The sequence below is a fragment of the Nipponia nippon genome, unplaced genomic scaffold (assembly GCF_047370975.1).
Source record: "Nipponia nippon isolate SJK-2023a ecotype South Korea unplaced genomic scaffold, ASM4737097v1 scaffold_3, whole genome shotgun sequence".
Taxonomy (NCBI): domain Eukaryota; kingdom Metazoa; phylum Chordata; class Aves; order Pelecaniformes; family Threskiornithidae; genus Nipponia; species Nipponia nippon.
The window spans coordinates 83,325,001-83,334,126 of record NW_028262347.1 but is presented as its reverse complement, the minus strand read 5'-3'; the positions used below and the strand labels follow the sequence as shown (position 1 = coordinate 83,334,126).

Below are 9,126 nucleotides of genomic sequence, written 5' to 3'. Positions count from 1 at the left end.
CCCCGCGCCCTCCGGTGACGTCACAGCCACGCCCCCCCCGCCGTCCCGCCGCGGCGGTGGGAGGCGGCGGCGGCGGCGGCGGCGCGGCTACCCCCCACCCCCTTCCGGCCGGGGCAGTCCCGGGCTCCCCCGCTGGGTCCGGGTGCGGCGGCTCCCGGGGGAAATGGGCCCCGGGGCCCCCTGTTGAGGAGCCGCCGCCCGGGCGGGGGAAGCGCCGCCGAGGAGGCTTGGCGCGAGTCCCCGTCCAGCGTGAAAGGGCCCGGTTTGTTTCGCACCCCAAAAAATCAGAGGTTTGTGCAACGCAGCTGCAAAACCGCTTTCTGCGGGGCGTTTCTCCTCTCAAAAACTTCGCTGCGCCCATTCCGAGAGCTCATGGGGACGACAGACGGGTGCTCCGGAGCGCGATTACTTGCCCGCTTTCCTAAAGGATGACCTTTTTCCACGTGAAATATGTTGGACGGTGCAGCGCGTGCGCGTTCATCATCTTTAGTATTTGGCCGAGGCCGTTGGGGAGAGGTGCGAGTTCAGGTGCGTTTGGTAGAAGGACGCGGGGCGGGTGGAGCCGCAGCTCGGTGTGGCTGCAGGCCTGGGCAGTGCACCAACCAGCCCGAAAAACCTGCCTATTTAGAATACTCATTTTTAAAAATTAAAGGGAAGGTATGTCTGGTCTGAAGCATTTTTTTAAGGTCTCAAGGCACGTGTTGAGAACAAGTCCTATGAGGAGCGGCTGAGGGAGCTGGGGTTGTTTAGTCTGGAGAAGAGGAGGCTGAGGGGAGACCTTATCGCTCCCTACAACTCCCTGAAAGGAGGTTGTAGCGCGGTGGGGGTCAGTCTCTTCTCCCTAGTAACAAGTGATAGGACAAAAGGAAATGGCCTCAAGCTGCGCCAGGGGAGGTTTAGGTTGGATATTAGGAAAAACTTCTTCACGGAAAGGGTAGTCAGGCAGTGGAACAGGCTGCCCAGGGAAGTGGCTGAGTCCCCATCCCTGGAGGTATTTAAAAGACGTGTGGATGTGGTGCTTAGGGACATGGCTTAGTGGTGGACTTGGCAGTGCTGAGTTAACGGTTGGACTTGATGATCTTAAAGGTCCTTTCCAACCGAAATGATTCTAAGACTCTATGCTCTTACTTTACAATTATAATCAGTTGGCTGTCACCTTAAAACTCTAGTTTTCACATAATCTCATGATTCTGGGACCAGAGAGTTGAGTAAGTTCACCACATTGCAGAAGACATAATATTTGATGATGTTCAGTCTCGTTACATCAACTAAATTAAGAACACTAATTGGTAACAGGACTTTGCTCAGAGTAGTATCAATAGTTGGATAAATTATGCTAATTACAAGTCAGTTAAAAGTGTTGGAAGCCAAATCATACCCCTGAGTAATCATCGGCAAAGATGGGAGCTGTTCCGAAGCAATGGTTTCAGACCAGCAGTTCACAAGGCAAAGCAGCGCGTGGTGCAGGCATCCCCAACGCAGACATCCCCAACCAGCTGGGGTCGTGCTGGCCTGGTGTGGCAGCAGTCCAGAGCCTCCATGTGGTTGAGTCCCCATCCCTGGAGGTATTTGAAAGAGGGGTAGATGTGGTGCTTAGGGACATGGTTTAGTGGTGGACTTGGCAGTGCCAACGTTAACGGTTGGACTTGATGATCTTAAAGGTCTTTTCCAACCTAAACGATTCTATGATTCTCTGAAAAATGGGACAGATTGTCATCTTCTTCAGGTCCTATTTACCCACATCATTTCAGCTCTTGGGATCTAGATGGGAGATTGGTGGAGTACAGTTTTGGGATCCATAGTCCTGGGATGGGTGAGCTTCGTATTAGGACTGTTGCAGATTGATTTGTTGGACAGAAGCCAGATCTCCTCTGCAGCCACCATCATACTTGGGAGATAACACAGAGAGGAATTAGGGCAGTTGGGGGGAGAGAGAAAAGCAAACGTACTGCCTACACATTCTCTATATTACAGTGATGTTTTCAAACTCAGGAGTAAAGCTGACCTCTGAGCTAGATACAATAAACCAGCTCTCCTCTTTTGCCTAGCAGTGTTCTTTCTGGGCCAACTGACAGCATTTGTGGGAAGATACAAGACACATCTGCATTTTGTAGTTCACACTCTTGTTGCCTATGCATTACTTGCTGGGTGAGTAAGGGAACTCTTCCTTCAGTCGCTAGGGTTTGACATTCAAACTCTCACTTTCCCTAGTAAGAGCGAAAAAGCAAAGCAAAAAAAAAAAGTCTTATAGAAGGTAGAAATGTATTTTGCTCTTCCTTCACCACTTCCCATTCTTGAAGATTCATGAAAAAACACACGTACATCTCGGCGAGGATATGGCATAGATGATGTCTTCCTTAACACAGAAATACAACATTCACCTCAGGAAAGGTCCTGCTGGTCAGAAATAGTAAAGATTCAAAATGGTTGATATTTTAGGAAATTAACCATAAAAATTTGGTCAAATCATCACTGTGTTGTTGATGTAGAATACAGTAACAGGTAATACCTATTTTTCTCATTGCAAAAAGCAAGGAAAGAAATGGGAAAGTCACTTAAGGGTGAACAAAAATATCCAAGGAGCTATGATAGCATACAAGAACTGAGAAAGCAGCATTTAAAGTTAATATTTTAACCATTTTGCTAGTGGTGGTTTCTAATAGATGATGAGAGCAATGACCCAATTGCTATTATTAAATAATAGAATTATTAAATTACTGCTGGTAAAATGGACAAAGTAACAGAAGAAGCAACTGCAAATCATCCTTTTCGCCTCAGAAAGCTGAGTTTTATGAATGACGGACAATCTGACAGACAACCAAAATATGAGTTGGTCAGATAGCTGAGTGTATTTCCTTTAGGATTTCACAACCGGATGGAATAAGTGCTATCTAAAAAACAGACATTTGTGAAATTCTTCTGGGTTGCCCAGAGATCTGACCTAACTTTGAAACTGGTTTGTGCTTTAACACTAAACATTCTAAATGAAGACTGAAACATAATTTGTTTCATTTGATAACAGTTTAAAACAGATGCTGAATTAAATATTTACGGTGGGTCTGTTTTGTTCCCTTTTTATCTTCCTTTGGCAGTGTGGCACAACCCTGTATTTCTGCAGTGCCTCTCCTCCACAGATTTCAGAACTGACATTTTCAAAGGGTGAGACTAGTGACATGTCTAGCCTCTAAATGAGCCAGTGCCAAATGACTCAGCTCTGACCTATTTCTATTGAATCACCATTAAAAACAACTGTGTTTTGCTACCATGATAAGACCCCAGCTGTGTTTCAAGCATGTTTTAGAAGGACGAGAAACAAATATGAGCCAGCACTGTTAGCGTCTGTAATCTTAGAAGTGCATGTTTTGATACAGGTTCCTTTGCAAAAGTGACAGCCCTTCAGGCAAAGTTTTAAAGAGACTTTGTCTGAAGTCACACAGTTTGGGAAAACAGCTCAAAAGGCCTGCAGCTTCTGACTTAGAGCCTCGTGGTTTGGCTACTAGATCATGGTTCCCTTTTCCATTGTGTAGTCCTCTTATCTTTGCTCCTGTCTCCTTTATAGCATGTGCACATTTTTTCCTGGGCATTAAAATTCTCATTTTTCATTTCTTCCTCCTCAGTAATTTCTCTGAGCTGCTGTGGCACATCATGTTAGTCTGTGTTCATGAGCCTATTTTTTAAATTGACCCATTGAAACAAAGTTTATAAAGCACAACTGCTAACACGAGCGCTATTCCTCCTCAGATGATGAATAGTATTTTGAGGAAGTCATCTTAGGAAGAAAAAGCTTTTGTGGAGCTGGAAATTAAACATTTTTGAAGGAGAAAATTTTATTCTAATAAAGATTTTAAACTCTAATCTAGTAAATTCATCATCATATGGATCACGTATCACTAACATCAGAAAACATCATCAATCCAGGGAGAGTTATCTAGTCTCCATGAAACAACAGTCGGCAATTAGGAACGCAAAACTGAAGTTACCAGCTGGGCTGTATTCCTGGCAGCCCACTTGTCATTCGGGATCTGATCCTGCTTCCTGCTCTTACAAGTCCACCAACCCAGCAGAAACCTGGGCTTAATTTTTTCAGGGTTTTTTCCTCCCCCAGCCCTCTCCCTGTGTAATATGTCTCTAAAGGATGTGCTAGCACAGAGAAATTCGTAACTTGGTCAAATCCAAGCGCAGAGATTGTGCTGTGGCCAGTTCTCGAACTGGACAGGCTGGAGAACATGGCTGTGGCAATACCTTTGTGGCAACTACATCAATTGCTTTCATGGAAAAGTAACTTTAGACAAGTGTTTAATTATTTTTAAGGTGGTTTTCAGTGTGATATACCGGCTACAAACAGGGAGCAGAGCCAGCCCCTTGCGACTGTCCTGCTGAACAGAAAACCTGCCGTGCTCCTGCAACAACAACACTTCACACCAATTTGCCCAAACCCTCGTGTAAAAGTTGAAGTCGCGGCTGCAGGCTTTCTGGTTGATGAAGACGTTCGGGTAAGCTGTCGGAGAAGAGAGAAGGTTCAGTTAAACATTTTACTTTGCAGGCGGCTAGGAAACCCCAGGCAGCTCCTGGAGGAGCTCCAGGAATAGCGGCAGCTGTAGGAGTTACGTTACCGTCATCTAGCGGTCCTCCTGCAGTCTGCACCCTCGGGTTTTACAGTCCAATTTTAGTCAGTTCCCATTCAACAAGCTTTGCGTTTTGCTTAGATGACATATTTAATCTTTTGCTTTGGTGCTGCCAGCCATCAAGGAGAATCACATTCAAATTTTATGCATTTCTGTTGCAAATTTCTGTAACGTTAGGCCAAGCCTTAATACCTAAACTTGGGAAATGAAATAATACCATCAGGGCACTCCAGAAAGATCAATTCTTTGTCGTGTGTAAGAAGCAAATCCAAAGAAATTGAAATAAAAAACTTCTTGGAGAAGCAAAGAGGTTGAACTTGAGGAAGATGGAAAAATTGAGGGAAGTTTCTGTTCGGGGGGCTGGTTAACAATCCTGAATTCATTCCTCATCCTCCAGCCGGTTATGTCCCACTTGCAGTTTTGTTCAAGTTCTGAAAACCCTAGTCGTCAGAAAGGTCAGGCTATTGCTCTTCAGGGATGCTTGCTAGTCTCCTGCCAGACGAACCAGAGTTTTTGCTCTAAGAAGCATTACCAAGTAATCTGAGGAGCCGCAGCCCCGAACACGGCCAGTCTGCTGACCTTTCTCTCTCTCCGTCACCGCTCTGTCCTAATTCTTCTTGTAGTTTCTGCATGTTACATTTTGGAAGAGCTGAAATAACATCCCAGTTTATTTTTAGAGAAAACTCAATAGCAAGACGGAGCTATCACCACATCATTTCCACAGAAGGACAGACATTTAAGGAGACAGAAATTTTCCCCTTTTTATTTTCCTTTTCTTACTGTGCTTTGCATCAGCTCCTTTCTCTCTCTCTGGCAGGTTGCAGCAGAGCTCAGAGCAGCCCCTTATGCCAGACATACTGCAGACGGTGCTCATACCTAAGCATGAACACCTCAGCTTTACTCACCTTGTAAGACTAACAGGTCTTGATTTAACGTATCCGCTACTGAGGGATGCCCTTCCCACGGCGCACCTGAAGCCGGTGCTGAGCGCTGGCCTGATGTTCTCCCTGACAAGCGTCCATACTAAGACCCCCCGCAATTTTCACTATTGTCCCCTGGCAGCATCAGCAGTAACATCAGCTGCCACGCACTCCTTTTGGTGTAAAAATATTGTGGTACCTGTGCCCCTGTGGCTGCACACAGCTGAAATGCACATCACCTTTGAGAACCCTTTTAAATATACCATTATATTAGGAAAAATGAAAGACTGTGGGGTTTTTTTACTGTTTCAAGGAGGTGCAAAGTAAATGTGGTACAGCCAGCTTTCTGCATAGATCTAAAGGGATCCCCAAAGTCTTTTTAAAATAAACTTTCCCTTAATTGGGAGAAATGATTCAGTGTGCTGTGGGGGGCAAAGCAGCAGAGCATAGCCTGTTTCCCTTTGTGCCAGCTGGCTGGCTTTGATTTGCAAACAGCACAGAGAAGGATCTAATATAATTCTCTAAAAACTGAATGCAACTACTCTATATATATGCCTGCAAGTGACTGCAGAAGGGTGTGAAAGTATATCAGTAATAGAGTTGCCTGCTTGAGCAAGGCCCTACGCTTTCCTGGCCTGTTTCTTCTCCATGAAATGTAAGATTAAAATGCACCTTTTCTACCTTATTATCTACACTGCCATTAAGCAGTCCATGTGTTTGATGGTGTGTGCGAGGTGCTCTTCGTCTCTCTCACTCTTTACCCATGGGACGTTCGAGTTACGGTATGGTTGAAAATGCTCGTCATTTATGCATCCTCCTGCGTGTCCTTCCAGGCAGAGCATGGATGACCGATGGGCCATGACTGCAGGCAGCGGGCTTCAGGGACCCAGGGAATCCCGTGTGCTGATTTTATGCACCGATGTAATGCTCAGGGGTTAACACTATATTGAGCAAGGTGGACTCCATGCCTCTCATACCTCTTGCCAGCTAAATCCTGACTTCTCCTGCTGAAAAAAAGGAAATGACTTGGCTAGACTTATCAGAAATTCTACCTGCCTTTACATCAGCTTTGCATTTATTGATGTGACTGGTAATTTGCAGTATGAGGCAAGAATGAACTGCAGTTGGTGGGAAAATTACTAAACCTATTAAAAGTCAACAGCGGAGCTCCCACTGTCTTCAGCAGGGATAGAATTTCATTCTGCTTGTGCTGGTTGCATTAGATTTGTAGGGCTTTCTGCTTCTTTACAGCAGCACAGAATGAAGAGTGGCTACATGGTTCATGGACAAATTAAAAAATACAGCAATTGCAATAGAAGTGTTTGAAAAGACTCCTGAAGCAAGCATTAAGGATGCCTTGTTTGAAACACAAAGGAAAACTCCCTGCATAGAAAGATAAACTGCATTTCTAGACCCTACAGAAAGATTTGGGGAAATATAAAATAAAACATAATCTAACTTGTATACTGAAATTGGAAACACTGAGCAGTTGTGTGGTGTTTTTCTCTTCTGAAATCTCAATGCTAACGCTTTCTTCTCGTTGCCTCCACAGTTTTCTTAAACACAAAAGTCAGTCCAGCGTGCAGTTGTTTTAAGGCATGATTTTGCTATGTTGTCCCTCCTTAAAATCCTCAGGCTGTCCTTATGTAAAGCATAGGATCATGATGGGCAGAAATTGTTTGCAGATGGTAAGAAGACGACATTACAGAACGGTTTCACAGGCCACATAATAATGGAACTTAACCCTATTGTATGTGGCTTCTCACCATTCAGCCAGCTTTCTTTAAAGGAAGGGAACAGGCTGTTGTCCAATTAATTTCAATTTTAGCTTCTGTGCCTTATATCCACTAATTCTGAAAACCTACATTTACTTAAACGACAACAGAAAGTCTCTTTTCTGCTAAATCTAGATTTAGTAAAACCTCTTTAAAACACAAATCTGCAGAGCACATCCCTGCAGTTCCAGAAGGACCATTGGTAACACTATAGTGGGAAAGGAATTAATCCCCTGAAATCTAAAATTAGGCCAGAGAGCACCCCTTTGAGCTTTAAACCGCAAATGGAAGGTGTAAGAACAACACTCGCAAGTTCCAGTTCTTCACAGGCTCCAAGTTACACCTATGAAATACTGCAGATTGCTGGTCATGTTATTAAATGGTGGCCAGAGGAACACGAGGACTCGTGATGCTTTAAAATACCTACCTTTGGCGCAGACAACCTGTGAAATACGAGGCTCACAGGTCACTTTCCAGGGAAGTTTTGAGAGACTTTGCCTAAAGCCACAGCTCCCAAGTTTGTGTGATTATGACTAGAAAGATCTGTATCTCCTGATTCACAACCTCAAGATTTTATTCGTATCTCCTAACCCATCCATGATTTTTTTTAATTTGTTCACATCTATTTATTTTTGCTTGTATGTTTCTTCATTTTAGCAACATGTTTTTCCTTCTCCCTGTTCATTACACCTTTTTTTTTTCCTTTTTTTTTTTTTGCTTTCATTTCTCTTCTCTGTTTTTGGCTGAATTATTCACTTTACGATGGTGTTACTTTTTCCCCACTTCATCTGCCCAAATACCTCTTCTTCACTCTTCAGTGCCTCTTTGCTCTCCCCAGGCGTGCCCAAAGGCCTGAAATTCAGTAGAAGACTGCTACTGGATGGCGGTGGAGGAGGAGAGACCCTGAGGCCAGGCCAAGCACGGCACACGGGAGGGTGGTCAATGCACAGCAGGCATCCACGAGCAGCAGACGTAGAAGAGGATGAGGGTGAGCATCCCGCCTCCTGGGCACGGGCTGAGGAAGGAGGCTCGGTGCATGGAGGCTCAGTTCTTCCCGCTGGCTTCACCACAAAGCCCTCTTCTTTTACTCAGTTTGTCCAAAGCTTTTAGAAAGAAAAACAGCAGAGTTTTTGCAGTAGCCTTTAAATGCAACAAGTCACTGAGTGGAGGTTTGAATAATACCTCAATTAGTTGCAAAAGTGTGCACTCTGCATACTTGCAAGGACTTTTCCACCAGCTCAATTTAATTTCCACAAAATGTTTTGATCCAGCAACTTACCGTTTTTAGGACTTCGTTCTCCTTAAACCTCACGGGACCGTTTCACAGAAGAAACATGCCAGAATTTGCCCACCTAGTAGGCAATGAGCTACGTCTTAGAGGAAAACTTGTTCTGTGACTGCAACATTCAATAGTTCACGTTTTATATGCCTGCTAACACCATCCACCTAGAATCACAGCATCACGTCTCCTTTTGCACCGTCTTCACACTGAATGAATAAAACCAAGACAGGCAGATTTAGGTCAAGGTGAGTTTATTGTCCATACAGCATACCTAATCCCGCCAAAACACTTTTCTTAGAACCATCTTTTAACTAGTCAAAACAACAGGTTATTAATAAAAATGACAACACTGAACAAAGAAGACCTTTTAAAAGGTAATCAAGACTACACTGTATCAGAGTCTTATCCATCGAAAACAACCTCGCATACTTTCTAAATACTTTTGTTTACACTGATCATGTCTACTACCGCACTTTCTAGCATCCCCTGACCATATAAACATCCACACCTCTTAAAGAGCACAT

The 9,126-nt window shown here is 44.2% G+C and overlaps 1 protein-coding gene across 2 annotated transcripts in view; it reads right to left on the bottom strand.

Moving 5' to 3' along the window:
• Nucleotides 1-8,059: 8,059 nt before the first annotated feature.
• The window catches only part of CCND2 (cyclin D2), a 41,002-nt gene continuing 39,935 nt past the window's right edge, over nt 8,060-9,126 (bottom strand). Inside the window, exons 7-8 of one of the 2 annotated variants that reach the window (XR_015706622.1) lie at nt 8,600-8,808; nt 8,060-8,423 (exon numbers count right to left, since the gene is read on the bottom strand). The gene's annotated coding sequence lies outside the window, so the exon portion shown is untranslated. Of the gene's footprint in view, nt 8,424-8,599; nt 8,809-8,836 lie in introns of those variants that run through there. The other variant, XM_087766591.1, reaches the window with a different exon arrangement.